Genomic DNA, 5,000 nt, shown 5'->3' on the forward strand with positions numbered 1-5,000 from the left:
GTACTGTGATGTTACTAGTAACCTTGTGTTACGTCATATGGCCAAGAGAGCATTTGAAGGCGAAACTTCTGCATGGGGAAGCTGCATCATGAACAAAAGTTTATATCGAGTATTATGTTGACGTTAGTAGGCCCTGGCCGAAAGCGCAGCATGTGAAAGGTATAGATAAAAGTTAGCGTTGCAGTCAGTACTGTGTAGTTACTAGTAGCTGGATTTAAGCTCGAAATGAGACACTGTTGGTGAAACTTCATCATGAGAACGTCACAAGCTGATCACGCTCTATGATATGACTAGTATTATGTTGCTTCTAGTAGGCTAAGCGCAAGCCGAAACATCAACATGTGAAAGTCGTAGAATTTTGCAATCAAACTGTGGCTAGTACTGTGATGTTACTAGTAACCTTTTCTTACGTCATATGGCCAAGAGAGCATTTGAAGGCGAAACTTCTGCATGGGGAAGCTGCATCATGAACAAAAGTTTTATATCGAGTATTATGTTGACGTTAGTAGGCCCTGGCCGAAAGCGCAGCATGTGAAAGGTATAGATAAAAGTTATCGTTGCAGTCAGTACTGTGTAGTTACTAGTAGCTGGATTTAAGCTCGAAGTGAGACACTGTTGGTGAAACTTCATCATGAGAACGTCACAAGCTGATCACGCTCTATGATATGACTAGTATTATGTTGCTTATAGTAGGCTAAGCGCAAGCCGAAACATCAACATGTGAAAGTCGTAGAATTTTGCGATCAAATTGTGGCTAGTACTGTGATGTTACTAGTAACCTTGTGTTACGTCATATGGCCAAGAGAGCATTTGAAGGCGAAACTTCTGCATGGGGAAGCTGCATCATGAACAAAAGTTTATATCGAGTATTATGTTGACGTTAGTAGGCCCTGGCCGAAAGCGCAGCATGTGAAAGGTATAGATAAAAGTTAGCGTTGCAGTCAGTACTGTGTAGTTACTAGTAGCTGGATTTAAGCTCGAAATGAGACACTGTTGGTGAAACTTCATCATGAGAACGTCACAAGCTGATCACGCTCTATGATATGACTAGTATTATGTTGCTTCTAGTAGGCTAAGCGCAAGCCGAAACATCAACATGTGAAAGTCGTAGAATTTTGCAATCAAACTGTGGCTAGTACTGTGATGTTACTAGTAACCTTTTCTTACGTCATATGGCCAAGAGAGCATTTGAAGGCGAAACTTCTGCATGGGGAAGCTGCATCATGAACAAAAGTTTATATCGAGTATTATGTTGACGTTAGTAGGCCCTGGCCGAAAGCGCAGCATGTGAAAGGTATAGATAAAAGTTATCGTTGCAGTCAGTACTGTGTAGTTACTAGTAGCTGGATTTAAGCTCGAAGTGAGACACTGTTGGTGAAACTTCATCATGAGAACGTCACAAGCTGATCACGCTCTATGATATGACTAGTATTATGTTGCTTATAGTAGGCTAAGCGCAAGCCGAAACATCAACATGTGAAAGTCGTAGAATTTTGCGATCAAACTGTGGCTAGTACTTTGATGATGCTTGTAGCCAACCGAATTGGTTGAAAAGCCCAATAAGTAAGCTAACTTGGGAGAGCTTGTTGGAAACCAAATGCTACTAGATTGGTCCAAATACATCCTTCAACAGGGGATCACTTGGCTCGCTTTACGAAGAGGAGCACAGCTATATGTGTTAATTCGGTATGAATCGCAAGATTTGTTTACCGACCTCTCTAACGCAAAAGGCGGTCTCGGCTTCGGCTGTTGACTGCGTCCGATTCAGGGTTATATAACTCTCGATTGAACACATTGATGTTCTATTGTTGGTGCTTCCAATAAAATTGGAACACTTAAAGCAGAACCGATTCAAATAATAGCATTCTGATCAATGATTGCATTCCTTGATCAAGAACTGCTGGAGTCATTGTGATGGCGAATTTTCTTCATAAGAAAATTGCAAAGAGACGGAACTTAATGAGACTAGTATTATGTTGTTTCTAGTAAGCGGAAGCTGAAACAGCAACATGTGAAAATCAAGTTTTGTTCAATGATCTCGAGGCGATAAGTACTATGAAGCAACTAGTAGCCTAAGCATGACTCAGATTTGAGACAGTCAAAAAGACTGGCGAAACTTCTTCACATGAAAGTTACATAGAGAACTACAAATGTATACAGCGAGTATTATGTTGTTTCTAGTAGGCGAAAGCTGAAACATCAACATGTGAAAGTTGTCTGCAAACTGTAGAACGATATGTGATTAGTACTGTGCTGTTACTAGTAGCCAGTCTGACTGTAGAAGCCAAGACAAAGGGAAACTAATGCATCTGAAAAGGACAAGTTATGGAAAGGTATGCACGATAAGTATTATGTTGTTTCTAGTAAGCGGCAGCTGAAACATCAACATGTGAACGTCGTTGTGTACAGTAACCTAGAACTATATAGTCCTTAGTAACGTGCATTTACTAGTACCTGTAATTGGTATTCAGACTCAGGCAGTTTGGAATAGTTTGGCAAAGATGCACCAGAGAAAACTGGGATTTGATACAGAAATTGTTGAATACAAGTATTATGCTGCTTCTAGTAGGTTGAATCCGAAACATCAGCATGTGAAAATTGAAAACATTTCTGGTTCGAATTGTCACAAGTATTTGGTGATCTGAGTAGCCAAACTCACTACAACGCCAATTGAAGGCAAAAATTCTCAACGGGAAAAGCTATTCTCATTGAATGAGCTAACAAGACGAGTATTATGTTGCTTCTAGTAGGCGAAAGCCAAAACATCAACATGTGAAAGTCTTGCTGAACAAATTTAATGTTGTTGAGCTCAGTACCGTGTGAATTAGTAGCCATAATTGGCGAGCGAAAATTGAACTGGCGAAACTTCGTCTTTGGAAAATTGCAGATGCCGAGCACTTATTTTGCAACGAGTATTATGTTGACTGTAGTAAGCGAAAGCCGAAACAGCAACATGTGAAAGCTGTTGAAATTTGTGGTCATTTTGCAATAAGTACAAGGAGTGTAACTAGTAGCCAGGTCAAAATTTGGGATAAGAATGAGCAAAAATTCTGCATGAGAACAGTTGAAATTATGAAACTAAATTACAAAGACTAGTATTATGTTGTTTCGAGTACGCGAAAGCGGAAACATCAACATGTGAACGTTTGTAACGAAGTTTCGTTAATTTTCAGCCTAGTACTGAGCAAGAACGAGTAGCCTCATCTCCAATCCCACGCAAAATGTAGTGAAATATGTGAGTGAACCTTATTCACGGTGAGGGTTTCCCGAGGTCTGTATTGCAGCGAGTATTATGTTGCTTCTAGTAAGCGAAAGCTGAAACAACAACATTTGAAAGTTGGAATTAATGACTGAATGGAAACTTCGACCTGTGTTTGATAGTAGTAGCGAACAAAACTGCTGAATCGGTTTCTGTCTCATATTGGTCAGTGAACCAATTAAGAGACAATCAACTACATAACCTGAATTGGGCGAGAGAACCCCCTTAACTTAAGCATATCAGTAAGGGGAGGAAAAGAAATCAACTGAGAATCCCTTAGTAATGGCGAATGAACAGGGAAAAGCTCATCGGGAAGAGAAATGGCAACATTTCTCGGTGTCCGGTATGGTTTGATGCTAGACTGGTGAATTTGTCCTGATGTCTACTGGAAAGTAGCATCAAAGAAGGTGAAAATCCTGTAAAGGTCATTTTCGATACCAGTCATAATGGCTCATTCCTATGAGTAGAGTTGTTTGAAAGTGCAACTCGAAGCTGGAGATATGTCTCTCCAAAAGCTAATTATAAAGCGAGACCGATAGTAAACAAGTACCGTGAGGGAAAGTTGAAAAGCACTCTGAAGAGAGAGTGAAAAGTACGTGAAACTGTTGAAGGGGAACTGGAGTGAGCGTTACCATACTCAATGCCTTGATATTATATTCTCGGCTACCGAGTAGTGTAGTTGTCGTCTTTTGGCAAATCTTGTTAATGAATCGAGCAGAAGTTTTCCTCGGAATTCTTCTTGTTGATTCTAAACAAAATGAGATAAATTGATCTTGATTGCCTGTCTGACCTCAACTTCCTATTCAATGCTCTCTACAGCCCGTCTTGAAACACGGACCAAGGAGTGTGAGTTGCTTGCAAGTGTTGTCGCTCATTGAAAGCGCACACGCGAAATGAAAGTGAACAGTGTAATTTTTATGAATTGCACTACTTTGTGTGGTGAGGGCGCCGATTCGGTGTCCCGCAACCACGGACGGTTTTGCTCTTATTGCATGACTGATCCAGAGCAAGTAGCACACGACCCGAAAGATGGTGATCTATGCTTGGGCAGGGCGAAGCCACGGGAAACCATGGTGGAAGCCCGAAGCGGTTCTGACGTGCAAATCGATCGTCTGACCTGAGCATAGGGGCGAAAGACTAATCGAACCATCTAGTAGCTGGTTTCCTCCGAAGTTTCCCTCAGGATAGCAAAAGCTTGAGCAAGATTGAAAAATCTTCGCAAAGCAATTTCATCGGTTAAAGCGAATGATTAGAGGAATGGGGGAAAATTTTTCCTTCACCTATTCTCAAACTATAAATCGGTGAGATGTCCTTGTGACTTAATTGCACTTGGACTATGAATGCAAGCTTTTTGTGGGCCGCTTTTGGTAAGCAGAACCGGCGATGTGGGATGAACCAAAAGTTGGGTTAAGGCGCCTAACTACTTGCTCATGAGTCACCACAAAAGGTGTTGATTGATACTGACAGCAGGACGGTGGTCATGGAAGTTGAAATCCGCTAAGGAGTGTGTAACAACTCACCTGCCGAATCAATCAGCCCTGAAAATGGATGGCACTAGAGCTCGTGGCCTATACCCAACCATGAATATCAATATCTAACGCAAGTTAGATTAGAGAAAAAGAGCCTCACCAGCTCAAAAATGATATTCATGTGTAGGAGGACACATTGATTGCGCTAAAGTATGCACGCAAGTGTATGCGCGAAGCGATCAATGGAGCAGATCTTGGTGGAAGTAGCAAGT

General features: G+C 41.3%; 1 non-coding gene and 1 pseudogene across 1 annotated transcript in view; both read left to right on the top strand.

The window, feature by feature from the left end:
- Positions 1-1,621: 1,621 nt before the first annotated feature.
- On the top strand, positions 1,622-1,773 carry LOC142356057 (5.8S ribosomal RNA; annotated as a pseudogene).
- Positions 1,774-3,456: 1,683 nt separating this feature from the next.
- LOC142356059 (large subunit ribosomal RNA) overlaps positions 3,457-5,000 on the top strand; it is a 3,522-nt gene continuing 1,978 nt past the window's right edge. The window contains exon 1 of the ribosomal RNA XR_012761352.1: positions 3,457-5,000. This exon is cut by the window's right edge and continues 1,978 nt beyond it. This is a non-coding gene — a ribosomal RNA (large subunit ribosomal RNA).

This window comes from Convolutriloba macropyga, unplaced genomic scaffold, assembly GCF_964194025.1.
Source record: "Convolutriloba macropyga unplaced genomic scaffold, txConMacr16.3 SCAFFOLD_4847, whole genome shotgun sequence".
NCBI classification, from domain to species: Eukaryota; Metazoa; Xenacoelomorpha; order Acoela; family Convolutidae; genus Convolutriloba; species Convolutriloba macropyga.